Source organism: Pinus tabuliformis, chromosome 4_2 (assembly GCF_031772625.1).
Source record: "Pinus tabuliformis cultivar Carrire ecotype Pingquan chromosome 4_2, CPIR1, whole genome shotgun sequence".
Lineage (NCBI taxonomy): Eukaryota > Viridiplantae > Streptophyta > Pinopsida > Pinales > Pinaceae > Pinus > Pinus tabuliformis.
The window spans coordinates 355204957-355222133 of record NC_142304.1 but is presented as its reverse complement, the minus strand read 5'-3'; the positions used below and the strand labels follow the sequence as shown (position 1 = coordinate 355222133).

Here is a 17177-nt window from a genome sequence, read left to right as displayed (position 1 = left end):
TGTGGAAGCATTGTTGTGGGCCATTTCTATTATCCAACCAGATTGGATAAACGAAGCATGGGAGGAATGGAAGAACGATGAAGAAGTGTGGGCACTTATTCGAAAGTTACAACATGATTCTAGTGCATCTGATACATTTAGCTGGCAAAATGATTCGTTATGGTACAAAGATCGCTTATACCTCTGTAAGAATTCCAAACTCAAACAAAAGATTCTTATGGAATTGCACACTTCCCCTTAGGAGGGCACTCAAGATTTTTAAAAACTTACCACAGGGTTAAGAAGGAATTTTTTTTGGGATGGCCTTAAATCGGATATTCAAAAGTTTGCGGCAGAATGTTTGGTTTTCCAACAAAATAAAGTTGAAACAATTAAGACCCCGAGCCTATTACAACCTTTATCCATTACAAGCCAACGTTGGGAGGAGGTTTTAATGGATTTTATCACAAGTTTACCCAAGTCTGAGGGAAAGAGTGTCATCATGGTGGTAGTTGATAGGCTTACCAAGTATGCACACTTTTGTGCATTATCACATCCATTTAAAGCTAGTACAGTTTCTACTGCATTTATGGAAACAATTCAAAAGCTACATGGAAACCCAAAGATTATTGTAAGTGACAGAGATCCCATTTTCACTGGAAATTTTTGGACAAAATTATTCTCTTGTCTTGGTACTCAGTTAGCTCATAGTTCATCTTATCATCCTCAATGTGATGCGAAACTGAGATAGTAAACAAATGTTTGGAAGGATATCTTCATTTCTTTGTATCTGATAAATAGACATAATGGGTCAAATGGTTGCCTCTAGCTAAATGGTGGTATAACACTTCCTTCCATACAATAACAAAAATGACCCCATTTATGGCACTTTATGGATATCAGCCACCATCCATCACATCATATTTAAGAGAAAATTCTAAGGTTCAAGCAGTGGAACATCACAACGAATATCAACAACAAGTCCTCCAACTCTTAAAGGATAACCTCCTGTTGGCACAGAATAGAATGAAACAACAGGCATATCAACATCGAAGTGAAATAAGTTTTGATGTAGGTGATTGGGTATTCCTACGGCTACAACCATATAAACAAATGTCCCTCAAGCAAGCTAAGAAGGATAATAAATTATCACCAAAGTATTATGGTCCACACAAGGTGTTGCAAAAGATTGGTACTATGGCATACAAATTGGAGTTTCCTGTAGCTTCTTGAGTGCACCCAGTTTTCCATGTTTCATGTTTAAAGAAGGTTATAGGTGACAAGCTCCCAGTTCAAAAAATATTTCCAGAACTTGATGAGGAAGGAAAAGTTATATTGGAACCAGAAGCAGTCACAAAAACAAGAACTCGATAGCTACAAAATCGATCAATTTTGGAGTATCTCATCAAGTGGAAGAACTTATCCACTAGGGATTCCACATGGGAGGATGATAATTTTATAGAGAAGCATCCATAAATACTCAAGCGTTGAGGACAACACTTTTTTGAAGGAGAGGGGTATGTTAGGTCCCTATAATACTAGTGATTACCCCATTACTATTGTAGTTGTATCCCTTATTAATATTGTTGTGCCCCTATTGTCGCCATATTGTTATTACTGTGCCCCATAGAATCCCTCTATTGTTATCTTTATGGCTCTATATTATTATTGTTAGGTAGGATGGGTTATATTGTGACTCCTTAGACTCCTATATATAGAAAGGAGGTTTTGTCATTTGAATCATCGAAGAATTGTTCATTTATGTAATGTAAAGGACGTTGCCCCCTCGAAGAGGCTGAATTCTAAGGCGTTGATCTATCTTTTCTATCTTTTTGTGAGATGGTTTCATAACATCGGTTGCCCTCTCGAGGTGTGCTACGGAAATCCTCATATAATCCCAACACCTGAGGCGCTCAACACTATAATATTGTTGACGATTTGGGTCAGGTGCCATCATCCATGTTGGCTCTCGAAGTACTCCAAAGTTGCCCATCACAGCGGAAATCTTTGCTGTCGGCTATTAGGGGCATTGATTGCACTGATTCTAATTTGATCTGTTGTGATCTGGAGAACCATGTTCCATGGCTCCCTCATCAGATTACCTTTCTTATTCAGGTAATCATTAATGTGAAGACCAACCACCGCTCTGTCATAGATGAAGGAGCTTCCACCTGCATCATGTCAACTACATGGTGGAAGGCTATTGGTTCCCTTGCACTGAACCAGTCTTCGAACACTTTGGAAGCTTTCGATGGGCACGATTGGCAACCCTTCGGTGCCCTACCTAACCTTGCCATCACCTTGGAAGGCAAGATAGTGCAAGTCAAAGTAGAGATTGTTGACGCTAATCACAATTATAATCTTCTACTCGGCCGAATTTGGACTCATGCTATGCATGCCCTGGCCTCCTCTTTATTTCACGTGATTCATTTTCCCCATCAAGGGAAGGTTGTCACTGTCAATCAACTATCTTTCTTTGCTTCTTCCTCCTCGGATGGCAACGTTCCATACGTCAAGCACTCTGGTTCTCCCTCTGAGAGTATGGGGGCGGGGATCTTCAAAGATTCTCACATAATGGGAATTTTCCACTCCCACCTCATCATGTTACCTCTGTCAACATGTTCTCGGTCAAATCTGATTCCTGGGTCATACCTGCACCAGATCTTGTTCATGCTTGGGGCGAGATCATGCCACTTAGTCCCACCGAAGTCAATTACATGGAAATTATTTCAGCTTCGAGCTCCACATCCTCTGATTCTTATATGCCGAGGACCTCTCTTGATATGTATTCTCAATCCCCCTGGCTTGGCACTTTGGAATCTTTCGATCCCTTACCTGAGACCTTCCTCGTCGATGAAGGTATCATGGAAGTCATGTCTCTCGAGGAACCGCGATGGATCGATACCCATCATCGCTCCTTGTTCTAGCCTCACCCGACGGTCATGTCTACCACTTTCAAAGAGTCCTCTTCTCCATTTCTACCACCGACTATTACTCATGAAGTATGGTTCGAAGGAAATTTTGGTAATATTACCCAAACGATACCGATTGACATTTCTATCAAACTTGGTGTCGTTGAACATGTTCATATTGGGTTATCTTGTTCTCCGGATGAGATCAAGACATATACTCATCTATTTCAGGAATTCTGTGATGTGTTTTCATGGTCTTACAAAGAAATGCCTGGCATGGATCCTAGCATTGTGGTGCATGAAATACCAACGATCCGCACACAAAGCTTGTTTGCCAACAAATTCACCTGGTGCACCCTAGGAAGGCCGCTGTTATTAAGGGTGAATTTGAAAAGATTCTCAAAGTTGGGTTCATCTATCACATCCCCCTTATATACTGGGTGTCCAATATTGTCCTGGTGACCTAAAAACAAGGCACGATCCACGTTTGCATGGATTATCAAGATCTTAATCATGCCTATCCTAAAGACAACTATCCTACTCCCTTCATTGATCAAATCATTGATGAATGTGCCCATGGGGTACGTTCGCATACAAGAAGCTCCCTTTCAGCCTAAAAAATGCTAGAGCCACATTTTAACGGGAAATGTTCTATGCATTCATGATATTCACACAACATTGTCCAGCCTTACTTGGATGACTTTCATACCCATTCTCATAAGCGACAAGACCACCCAGATCATCTTCGACTAATTTTTCTACGCCGCAGACACTATAACATTCGGTTAAATCCACACAAATGTGTTTTCTGCATGGAATCAGGACGACTCCTTAGCTTTATCATCTTCAAGAATGGAATTCACCTAGATCTGTTAAAAGTCAAGGCCATTGTAAATTTACCCCCTCCATCTTCACTGCACCAACTCCAGAGCCTGCAAGGAAAGAACAACTTTCTCTGTTGCTTTATATTGAACTATAGTGGGGTAGCTACAGGATTTACTCAGTTGCTCAAACAAGGAACGCGCTTTGCATGGGGCGAGGTGGCCCAAAAATCTTTTGATGATCTTAAGGCCATCCTCATAAATTCTCCTTTGTCGCATCCACAAGACTATTATCGAGATTACTTCCTTTACCTAGTCGCAGCCCCTAGCACCATCTCTTTGATGTTGGTTCAAGACGACGACGAAAGCGGCGAACATGTGATCTACTACCTTAGCCGGAATCTCCTCAACACTGAAACATGTTATGCACATGTCAAGTTGGCTTTGCCTGCCGTTTAGGCTGTTCAATGTTTTCGATGCTATATTCTTTTACGTACGAATATAGTGATCTCTGAATGCAACCCTATGACCTATATCCTGACTTGTTCGTTGCTAGGGGGCAAGTATTCTAAATGGATCGTTATCCTGTAAGAATTTTATTTGGTATTCACTACAACCAAACCTAAGAAGTCACTTCTTTTCACTAAATTGATTTTTTCCCTTCCCTCCAAATATCTCCCTGCTAGTGCAGATGAACAACTCCCAGATGAGACCCTTTTCCTGATTAGCACCCTTGATCCATGGTATGGTGATATCATCGTGTATCTCCAAACTTCCATGTTTCGGTTTGCATTGACCAAGGATGATCGTCGAAGGATTTGGCATCATTCCCAACCCTACCGTATTATTCCCAACCCTACAGTATTATTGGCAATACTTTATACCGTGTTGGTGTCGATTCTGTTCTTCGCCGATGCCTCACGATCGAGGAAGTTGAAAGAGCTCTCAATGATTGCCACTCAAGGGCATGTGGTGGTCATATGTTTGGTTATGCTACAACTTAGAAAATCCTCTATGCTAGTTATTTCTGGCCATGTATATTCAAATACTGCATTCTTGTTGTCTGCAAGTGTCATTAATGCCAAATTTACCAATGCAAGATGCGCACCCCACCCGCTAACCTACACCCTGTCATTACCATTGGTTCCCTTGCCAAATGGGGAATTGATTATATGACATGTAACCCTTGTTCGACCGAAGGTCATGGTTATATTATTATCGATGTGGATTATTTCACCAAATGGGTCAAAGCGTTGCCTACATATTTGTAAGATGGTAATACGGTGACTCAATTCCTTTTTAACCATGTCATTTCCATGTTCGTTGTACCCCAAGCCATTGTCATAGACCATGGATCCCATTTTAGAGATTACATGATGGCGGAACTGACAATTTCATTGGGCTTGCACCATGATGGCTTGACCCCATATTACCCTATGGCTAACGGTTAAGTTGAATCCGTGAACAAGGTTTTGGTCACCATGCTTCTATGTACTATTAGGATGCACAATTCAAATTGGCATCTCATGCTTTTTTTATCTCTATGGTCCTACCGAACTTCAACCAAAGATGCAACTGGGTTCACACCATTCCAGCTGGTCTATGGTCAGGAAGCAACATTTCTGATCGAATGTGAGATTCCTTCTCTCAAGTTAGTTGTTGAACTCCTCCCCGATAGATCACCTTAAGAAGAACGCCTCTTATATTTAGAATGACTGGATGAGACTCGTCATCTCGCTGCCTTGGTCGTTGAAGCACAGAAGAAATGGGTCAAATCCCATTGCGATTAGTCGATATCCCCTCGCGCTTTCTCTGAGGGTGATTTGGTCCTGTTATACGACCAAGCTAATGATAAGCTAGGAGCAGGCAAGTTCGAACCTATGTGGCATGGGCCCTATATTGTAAAATTTGTTTTGCAGAAAGGAGCCTATGAGCTTATTGATTATGAAGAAAATCCTCTCGATAAGCCCTGAAACAAGCTTTACCTCAAAAAGTAATATGCTTAGGACATCTTGCATGGTTACTTATGTACATTATTGTGTGATCCATTTTTGTATAGTGTGGTTTTGTGTGATAGTTTTCAAATAGATTTCATGTTTACTATGATTTTCTTGCTTTGTAGATGTCTATAACTCCTCACGTTGGTTTCGCTGATGGTGCTTACCAAAGTACCCAGAAGCTATCATTCGCGGCATGGGCTATCTACAACCCTAATAGTGAGTTGATTTACCTTCAAGGTATCTTCTTAGGTCGTACAACCAACAACATTGTTGAATACAGTGCGATCATAGAACTATTATCAGAAGCCATTGCCCCGGGCATCAAAGAATTGGATGTCAACCTGGATTCATAGCTTGTCGTCCTTCAACTCAATGGGAAATATTCTGTCAGGAACCCTCAAATATTACGAATGTATCTTCGTATCCATCTATTGGAAAGACATTTTGATTGTATTACATATCATCATATTCCTAGATGCATGAATACATTAACAGATGCATTAACTAATTAGGTGTTGGATAGACATTTGTGAAACATGTGAAAGATAAGACAAACCATTTGTACCATAATAGATAGGAAAATACAACACACACAGACACACACACACATATATATATGTCAGAATGTTTGATACATCATAACCCAAAAAATAATATGTATGTATATAATAACATCGATGGCTTGCAGGTCTCGTACATCCGTGGCATGCAGGCCTCAAAAAATATGTAAGTACTAGACCTAGGAACTACTCAGCATGGTGGTCATGATAGCATGAGACAGCTTGTGCAACATGACTCAGTAGTCGGCGGATCCAATCTAAGACTCCCACTGTGTGCCTCTGGTACCGTTGAGGCATGTCTCCTATCCGAGCATACTCCGGGATACCATGAGTCAACCCCTCGAGGTTCCTCACGTTCTCCTCCTCATTATCACTCCCTTCTTGATAAGGGATGACAACATCGATGGGCAAGGTACGCGCTTGGCTATCGGGGACATCCCGGATGGCCATCCTGGTCCAACATCTGCATAGACAAGAGAAATGTTATAAGCATGCATATATCAAAAACAATTAAAAAAAATCAAAATCAAAAATTTGATTTGAATCTTCGTCATCGAAGTCCTCTCCATCTAGTAAGGGCATATCTGGGTCTCCATGGAAATGAGTGCCACTATATGGCTAGTCCTCCATGACAATCTTCTATCGTTGTAGCCATGAGAAGAATGTCGGTTAGTATGACATACGCTGACCCCCAGTGATCCTGGGCATCAAATGACTCCAGCGGGCCATCTGTGGATTGCGTGGCGAAGGAGGATCAACCTCAGTCAACTGATACTGGAACAATGGAACTCATTCCAAGAAGAAAGTCACAAATACTAATCCGAAGCCAAATTGCTTTAGATTACCCGCCTTGGCCTTGGACAACTGCCACTTAATATTCATCTTCATGGCCTCTACCCAGTTGAATATTGTAGGAGATGTGTAGTCAACAACATAAAGGAACTTCGACTTGTTAGTCTCATGTTCCACCTAGGACCCCGCCACTCTGTTCATAGTCAACAGAAGCACCCTCAGTGTCAAATACCGCACACTGGAAATTTATATCTTCCCACTCTTCAATTTCAGGGCCTCAGGAAAATGTTCGACAAGCAGGGAAGATATGACTGCCTCGACCGGACATGACCCATACAAGTTCACTGGCTCACCTCTATGAGACAGTCCAGTGATTAAGTAGATATCTGAAGATTTCAACTCCAGCTCCTAGTCCCCAATGAAAAAAATCTCGCGATTGATTTCCCAAAGGCTTATCAAGTATCGAAGCAACTCGGGTTGGGTCCGCATCCCTGGTGTAAGGAAGAATTTGGGGAGCCTGCAAGCCCTCAAATCCTCCAAGAAATTCGGATCATTCAATTCCTAGGTGTCAACATCTTCGTGTTCTCTTTCCTTCAAATCCACCATTTTCGGCAATTTCTCTCATTCAAAAGCCATTTATTTGAGTCAATCGTCAATTTTGGCACATAAAATTCAAGTTTTAACAGTTAGTTTTTGAGAAAAGAGGATTTTTCCCTATCCACGATGTCGATGCTCCTGTTTTAGAAACAGTCACACCGATCGGTGTAGATTGTTATGAAAATAATCCTCAGCTGGCGTGATCCTGTGCCCAGAAATCGCACCGACAGAGGGCGAAATTGTTTCTCAAAAACCTCCGTAAAAATCCTAAAAAAATGGATAAAAATAGAAATGAATGGCAAGAAAATGGAGCTTAGGGCTTCGGCTGTTACCTAGAACTGACGGCTCATCAATTGACTTCTCGGATCTCCCGTAATCTGCTCCATAAAAACTAGGGCAAAAGTGGGTAAAAAGTCTTCACTACAAAGGTGAAATGGTAAATGGTAAAATTATATTTAATTTTTCCCCCTTTTTATTCATTTTTCATGAAAATATCAGGTTTTGTAAATATTTTTGACCTATTTTTCCTCAAGGACTCAATAATACACTTTTCCTTGCTTATGTAGTGACAAGTGATGGATGTTTGACGATGGTGATGAGTCACATTTCAACTCTTTTCTCGACTCGTTGAACTCATATGAAAAGATTGCCGAGTATTTTTCCCTTCTTAACTCGTTAAAGAGAATAAAAATGGGGGGCCCGCTTTCAGTTCTTTTTTGACCCTTTAAAAGCAAAAAGATGGCCGAGCCCTTTTCGTTTCGAACTCGTTAAAGAATGTGAAACATCATGCGCCCAGTATAAGTTTACCCCTTTTTCAGGCTGCAATGCACTATTTATGAAAAAGGTACTCCTTGATTGAAATGGTCAAGTGGTTCTCTCAAGTATTGTTTTCTACCTTTCCAGGCTCGAGAGACACAAATGTACGAAAAGGGACCATAAGAAGTTTTATTTTATGTTTCTTTTTCAAAATCTCTAGACATGAAAAAGACACAGAGTTACACCTTTGTTGGACTCATTAAACTATTAAACAACATCGGATTCGTCACCATGACGAACACGAGCTTATCCTTCCTAGGGTTCGTTAAACATACTAGGTCAGATTTGTCCAAAGGATGAATTTATAGTGCAAGCATATGTTATCCCCTTCAATCTTGCGATTAAAAAATAATTGGGGTACTCGCTAGAAATGGAGGGGGGGAAATTTGGAAATCTATCAGTCATGTCGGTAGCTTACTCTTGAACATGACACTCTTTGCTTCATGTCGGGTTAGGACATCCTCCTTTGTATCATTGACTTTCCTGGGTTTGGTTTGTTCATTTTTTACTTCCATTTGATCTCTGACACGTCATCATGACCACCGATCCCATCGATCCAAAAGCTGCAAAACTTTTGGTTATGTCGCCGATATGTTCAAGAGTTGTCGTTCTCTAGTTACACTTACCTCTAATTCTCTGTATCATCCAAAATCATTTTGCATCCTCTTGTCTCCCATCGATGATGTGTGATTCATTATGGCCCTCCTTCAACATGGTTAGTTTCTGTCGACTTCAACTCATTATCCAGGAATTTGACTGAGAGACTCCCTTCCAGTACCTTAGATCTTGCATGCCCTAATGGAAAGTTCTTCGCACTCGACGACAAGTTCACATCATTGTCTTTCGATAGAGTGATTTCACAGGTGTTCAACTTCAGTTCCTGTATTCACATTCTGTGAATTTTTCTAACAGTACCTTGAGGGTGATTGTCATTATTGGTGGTTTCTGTCACGCTTGTTAACAATTTACATCATTGACTGGTAATCAAGTGACTTTCTATCATGTTCGATGTCAACACATCTATTCGCATGCTAGGATTTGTACTTTGATCGGGTTGTGTTGGAGCGCAAGACCCTGAACTCAGATCACACAAGTCCAGGTTGCGAAGTGGTGTGACATCGTTTATGATGATATGCATGTCTCTTTCAGATGACTAGCTGCGACCAAACCATGAGTTATCATATGTGATCCTTCTCATTATTGGATGGTTGCGACCATACCTTGGTTTCATTATGATCCCATTTGATGGATGGCTACGCCCATACTGGGATCCATTTACATGATCATTCTCTAGATGGTTGCATCCATGCCACGATTCATGTATCATTTGATAAAGATATTAGTTTATGTATATGTATCTATACTTTCTTATAGATTTCTGATGACAGAATGGTTTCCTGCACTGATTTGTAAAGCATTTCACCCCTCACTCTAGTTCGGCCTTCACGCTTTAGGGGGCATGTTTTACACAACATTTTGTCACTATCCCTATACTCCCCATTCCTTGATCCTAGAGGACCTCTACAGTCAACCCTGCATGTTTTTCCTTCATGAAGAAACTCCCATTATGTCCCTCTTCATGAGCATATCATTTCCCTTTTGCACCATTTGCCCTGAAACTTTTGTTTTGCCCAATTTACAAGGTCGGCGCTAATGACCTTTGTCTCCCCCGTGCTGATGTGCAAATATTAGCACTATCCCCTACACCGATCGATGCAATTTAGTTGTGTTTCAGTCGTGTCAGTCCTATTATGTAAAGTTTTTTAAACTAGAGCCGAAGCTTCCAGCTCTAGAAGCTTCGTAACAGAAGTTTGGTAAATGGTTTGGTCAGATGGGGTCGAGGATGACAGTTTAAGATCCTTTCCCCTATAATTATGGAAGTACCTCAATGTATAAGTCCTTCTCCCATGAGAAGAGAATCCATATCCCATACATATTTCCTATATAGACCTCCCTTCTTCCCAAGCACAAGCTAGTTAGAGTGTTGGATAAGTGTGAGTATACTACTTTGATTAGATAAGAAAGCTATTACTAGTTGTAGCCATCTAGTTGTCTGAGGGAGAAGTGTGTTTTGTTTGGAGTTAAGTCTAAAGGGAAGAGCCTTTAAACTATTGTTGTTTGAAGCCATCATGGAATGCTAGCATAAGTGTGTGGGAAACTGGTCTTGTCAGAGGAAGACTGCGACGTCAAGATGAATGGTTGTAATATCTCTTTGATATTAATATATGCAACTATCAATTGATTTCCTACATGTTTTGTGATATTACATATTCGTGTCTTGAAGCTTCTTGACTCATTAAGTAGGTCGAATTGCAATTTGTCTATTATTATGTTTATGTGTTGTTGTTGTTTACTTGTTTCAGGAGCTTGAAGAAGGAAATGATAGATTGTTGAGCGAGAAAGCGGGAACATCATCAAGCAGGATAAGTGACCAAGAGGTAGACCCTCTTGATTGATTCTAACCTAAGGAAATCTTCCATAGAATGTATCTATTGTGGCTAGACGCATTATCGGGCTAGAGGAATTCGTTCATGTCCGCACTTATAATTTTACTTCACCACACGTAGCTAGCCCCCTTTGACTGTCTTAGGTTTCCTTGCGTAGATCCTTAGAAAAAAATAGTAGTTTCAATTTCACTAAATCAGTTTATTGAGCAGCTAAGGTAGCAACATCGATAGGGAAGTAGATGAATCACTTATTTGCTCAGTTCAATTGCTCTATATGTGTATCACCCATTATGCATTACCAACTTAGCTAACCAAGTTTGACCTAAACTTGTCTGCCTATACATGCACCCATCTAGAAGCCATCCAACCATTACAGTACATAGTGCCCAAATTTAATTGAATTTTGCAGACAGTATTAACAAATAAGCATTACAATACATCACAATCACTCTTCTTCCATCTAACTTAAAAAAAAACATAATTGTATAATATATAAAATAGAGGAATGTCTAAACTTGATTGAGCTTCACACATAATCATATCCATAAACATCGCAATACATCAATATGCTAACTTCTTCCATCAAGCTTTAAAAAAAAAAACTAACCGGAGCATAGAAATTAAATATCTAACCTGTTCCATATAAATTAAGCATCAATATGCAAACTTCCGTCGACCCACAGGAGACCGTTCGATCAAAAGCCCTGGCTATAGTGTATATGGCTAGTACGCTCTCATTTGGTTGGGATTCAAATCCTTTGGATTCAATATTTCATCACTGTGTTTCAACTTTCTAATATTAGATGACATTTTAAGATTTTAGGATATTTCTATTGGTTCATTATTTTTGTTGATGTTGCAATGTTCTAAAATTCAATATAATGCTTTTGTTTTCAACCAATTGGCTATACATACATGTCAGGAGTGTGGTCAGCCTCTTTCTCAAAACTATGAGCCACCTTCAAATGATCCTTGGACTACTAGCATTTGTGGTTGTGCTGAAGATTGTGAAAGATGTAAGTGTCTTTTGCTTCATGCCCTTGTGAGCTATCTTTTTCTACCATCAATCCTCTTGTTGGGTTCTTCCAACGCACTCAGGGCACAATGAACATGCTTATATGTGATAAATCCATATCCATTGTTCTTACCAGTGGTCTTTTAAGTGCCTGTAACTGCATCTATAATTTCTCCATGCTCAGCAAAGACTGTTTTGAATGAATCTAATGTAGTTTTCATACCCAATCCCTCTAACAAAGACCTTCTTTAAAGTCAAATCCAGATCCGTAATTTTTCTTCCTTAATCAAGAGAATATTGAAAAGTTTCTCTTTAGTTAAACGACCCAACAACTTGGCAAAAACTTCTTCTGTGATTTTAGGAGTGTTTGAATGCTCCAATTTTCACTTCTTCCCTTTGTTGCCATCAATTATGGAAGTAAAGTCTTGTTCCCACTCTTTTTGGAATATATTATTTTTTTGTCTTTTTTTCAGTAAGAGGAGTGCAATCAACCAGAGATTGCACTGGCTCAACCATGTCATCAACCAATGGTTGATTAGACTGTTGAGAAACCATAACAGATTTAGGAGTAGAAGAACCTTCAAACTCAGACCATATCCTTTGTACAACTGGAATACCAGTGCACAAATGAGTAAGATGGTCTTCCTTACATATGTTACAAGGGAATTTAGGTTTAAATCTTCTATGCCTAGGTTTCTGATCAACATCCATTATGCCAACATGACTAGCAGTGGTTGGTGGAGAGTCCCCAACATGACTTGCAGATGTTAGTGACTCTCTGCTAAGAGAGATAGGACTTGTGCCCCCTATCCTACTCACAGAAGCAGGTGAGTCAATGAAATATGACTCACAGAGGTAGGTGACCCATTGCTAGTATGACTTGCAGTGACTAGACTTATGCCCCCAGGGTGACTTGCAACGACTGAAAGATCATCTCCAACATGACTTGCAGGGGTTGGTGATGATTCATGGATATAACTATTCTTCTTCTTCTTCTTCCTCTTTCTCTTCTTTTTATATTTGTTATTATAGGAGGGAGGATAAAGAGGAATATTAGATTTCTCTTTTGAAGAAGATGAATAATTAACATCCATTTGATTCCCTTTAAATAAATCATTCATATGAGAAGTTTCAAGAGCATTCAAAATATTCAAAGTGGACCACATCCAAACTGGTAGTCCAAACTTCAATCCAGGAATATTCAAGGTGGCCATCAAGGGGGTACCAACGTTTCCGAAAGAATGAAAAACACAAGGATCCCCTTTTGGAAGGGTCCCTTGGTTGGCTTCCACTGGAATATTGGCCATACCCAACTTATACGCAGATCCTTCCCTTACGGAATGTACACATGACTTTCCAAGGAAGAGAGATGCACAATCAAACCTTTGCCCTTAAGGAGGCAAGTCCAAATTTTTCAAAAGAAATATCAGAAGCCTTTCAATACCGATGGAGTGGATGTTTGGTCACTCAGAATCTAAGGTCCAAAAGTGACATGAAAAATCCACCTAAAGCCAACTAAATACAAAGAGAAAAGAGCACTCCACTATAAATTCCCTAAAGATGCAACCAATCAATCAACTTCCAAGTATTTCCACTCCAGGTGATGAGGACCTAACACAAAAATACAAGAGAGTGAAGTAAGGCACCTTTCGAAGATAGTTTGGGATAATTACGGCCCAAGCCTACCAGCGAAGGTAACTTAAACAATTACGATGACCCCTAGACATAAGCCTTTTCTAGTCCAAGTACCCGAGCTTCGCAAGGGCACCCTCCAAAATTACTAATGAGAGCGATACAACATTTGCCTCAGGTACCACAGGTATTCACCCCCATAGTCACCTATGTGGTCCCTAGGGAAGGAAACTAAGGTTACCAGTTCATATTGAAGCCGGGTGGAATAGTTTTTGGTCGGTGTTACACTAAAATTTGTCACCATGACTATCTGCAGTTAGTATGGCTCCATTAACTGTCATACTATCCTCCTTGGCAAGTCTTATACCTTTGCTCCTCATGTCAAACTCCAAGAAAGAGAGAAAGTCCTTAAAAAGTCAATTAACTCTGGTTACGCAGTTTCTCTTAACCTTACCTGCGTGTACGCACCCCAAGTTCACAATACCTGCGTACTTGTACGCTCTGTCTGTAAAGGGGTGAGTGCATACTCCTGTAAAGGTCAAAAGGCGCGAGTTTTACTTCAAAAAAGTTACTTGTGGTTAAATCTAGAGCATTCTAGAAGATGGTTTGACGTGTATTGAGCGCCTCCAGATGGTTCATGTATCCCTATGAAAGAGGAGCTTATCCCATCAAGAGGGGAGCTATCCCATTCAAAGAGGGGCTTATCCCATTGATGGTGGACCTGATTAACTTCCTCCAAAGCATTATAAATATAGGCATTGGGCCAGAGGGAGGGGAGGTTGAAAGCTGAACATTCCTAAGGGTAGATGCTGCTGAAATTAGGACTCCCTTATAGAGCTTGAGAGGAGAGATTCCCATCCTTTCTTAGCTTCATTTGGAAGTGGGTGAGTTGATCAAAGTAAAGGAGAACTCTTGCTGGACCCTGGGAGGGACCTGCATAACACCAAGGCACTGGTTGTAATGGTTTCTTTTGTTTCCACTTAATACAATTAAGTTCATTTTTCTCAACAAGTTGTTATATATAATTTGTTTCATATACTCCTTGGTCTTTATGATCAATATGTTTTATTTTATGAGTTATTCAGGTGCTATGTAATCGTTTGCTTGTTAGTGAATGCAGGTTTCAAAGAGAAGGAGGAGCTCATTCGGATCGGAGAGGATGGACTGCTACAAACAACGTGGGACTAAAGGTATGTTTTAAACACCTGATTACTTGTATTCTAAATGCATATTTAGGGAAAAATAGTGCTTAATTGTCTTGTTTGTCACTAGAAAGCCTTAGCTTCTAGGGAGGTCGGTTTTGTCCGCAAAATTGACTCTTTCCGCATGACAAAATGGTGACTCCACCGGGGAATCCATGGATTTGATTGATTTCTCTTTTGATTGATACTTTGATTTGAGAAAAGTCGATTTCTTTCTGGTTTTTGACTGATTGACTGTGAATTTGGGTGGAATAGCTTAGGTTAAGTTAGATTTTATTTTTCTTGGTTTTTTTAGCAGTACGCACCCTCTCCATTAAGCATAGTGCGTACTTGTACGCACTACATCTTTGTACACAGAGCGTACACGCACCTGTGCAAACAGGCTGCCTGCGTACCCTGTCAAAAGTTGAGAAAATTAAATTTTTTCCTTTTTGCCTCTTAGATTTTGTTTATAATTTGTTTTTTGCTGCCCAGATCCACTGGTTACCTGTCAGAAGTCTTCATCTAAGCTTGTTTCATTAGTATCAAGGGTTTTAGTGAAATTCATAGAAGTTCTAGCCCTAGGGTTTGATTTTTGCATTGGTCCTGTAGTGACTTTGGCTTTAGAAGTTGTAAAACCTTGGATATCCCTGGTCTTTTCAGTCTTCTTAGGAGTCGGACCTTTCATAAAATCCACCTTTGTGAGAAACCTACCTTTGTGTTGTCTCTTTGCAGAATTTTGAGAAATCTTGTTGGTTAAAGCTGTGAATTTAATTCTTAAGAAAAAGAACAAAAGATTTTGATTTTTGTTTTTGACTGGTTTATGATTCTGCATGAACGAGTCCTTAGTTGAATTGTAACTGAGTAAAACATCCTGGAATTATACTTTGTAGGCTTTTGCCTCATTAGGTTTGCTTTTAGGTAAATTTCTCTTAGATTTGCTTTTAGGTGAAATTGATTTGATTGTCATAGATTTTTTTTTAAACTTGATTTTTGTTAAGTAGTTTTACATGCTTTGTTAATATAGGAAAAAATACAAAAATCTCTTTTGAAGAAAAGTTTGTTTTAGTAGCGTTTGAAGTCTTTGAAAAGAGAAAGGAATTTTCGTGAAATAATTAGTGGTCATGTGTTGTATGCTTTGGAAAAGATAAAGAGATTGTTTCTTTGATTTTCATTGCCAAGAAAGTTGTCTTTATATCAATTTTGCATTCTCCAACTCTCTTAGCTAGGGAATTCATTGAAAAAGAAAAATAGTTCAAATCATCCTAGGTGCATCTTTTTAGTGGATTTGAGTCGAGTCTACACACCATCAGTTTCATCTCCACTACCGTTTTTCCTAAACAAAAGCCATAAAAATTAACGCTTAAAGTAAAATTTACTTAGTAACTTTTTATTTACTAGGGCTCTGAAACACCAATATAGATCAGGCTAGTGTCTTGGAGTAGGAGAGTAATTAACTCTCCAAGACAGCAAAACCAAACAAGTAGCTCATCTTGTGGTAGGATAAATCCAACTGTTTCATTTATGCTCTGGGAAAGCTCCTCTTAAAGGAGAAGCACGAGATCGTGTCCGAACTAGTGAGGGGATCAATCCTCCTTCATTGGGAACGACGCCAGATACGCACGTACTACAAACGGTAAACCTCAGATTATTGTTGAGGAACCTGGGGTCACTTGTCGGTAAACCTTGGATTATTGTCAAGGAGTCGGCAAGGGGATTTAGCTTGATACTCTGCCCTTGCGTGCTATCGGATCGTAGACTGCTCCCCCAGGTGTATTTGTTGCTGTTGATGACCTTAGTGACCATTATCTTTAGGATTCTACCCAAGGTGACGGTGGAGGGAAGATCCCACTGTACCTGGAGCAGACGTCGGCTAGACTCACTTGGATTTTCCGGGGGGTTCACTTCACTCGAGAGGGTTAAAGTGGAGGAACTTGTGCCGGTCTATTCATTAAGCAGGTTGCCGGGGTAACTGTTCCACCCGCCACTTCTGTATTGAATTCGACGATGTTGGGCTTCATCACCAACTAGTGTTTTCGATCCGGTAGGCTACTGTTTTTGTATGGTTTGACGCCCTAGATTCTTTAGGCGTGTGATTTGAATTTGTTTGGTTCTTTAGAGACTTTAGGTGGTTTGCTTTGAGATTTTACTTTGTTTGCGTGTGCAGTAGTTAAAATTTTTTAACTGTGGCTAAATTACCGAGATAGTCCCGTAGACTTCGGGGCCAGTCTCCTGAGATTGTAACCGTGGCCGATTTGTTGAGGAAGTCCCGTAGACTTCGAGGCCAACCTTCTGAAGACGTCCCGAGTCATTACGAAGGTTTGAAAGTCCTTGTAACTCCTAGTGGCAGTAAAGTAGGTTCACCTGAAGAAGGAGAGTCATCGTTGGTAGTCCATCCAGATTACCAAAGTCTAGAAACAGGTTA

General features: G+C 40.1%; 1 pseudogene; it reads right to left on the bottom strand.

Moving 5' to 3' along the window:
* The window catches only part of LOC149169382 (uncharacterized), a 29129-nt pseudogene extending 15254 nt beyond the window's left edge, over positions 1-13875 (bottom strand).
* Between the last annotated feature and the right edge of the window lie 3302 nt (positions 13876-17177).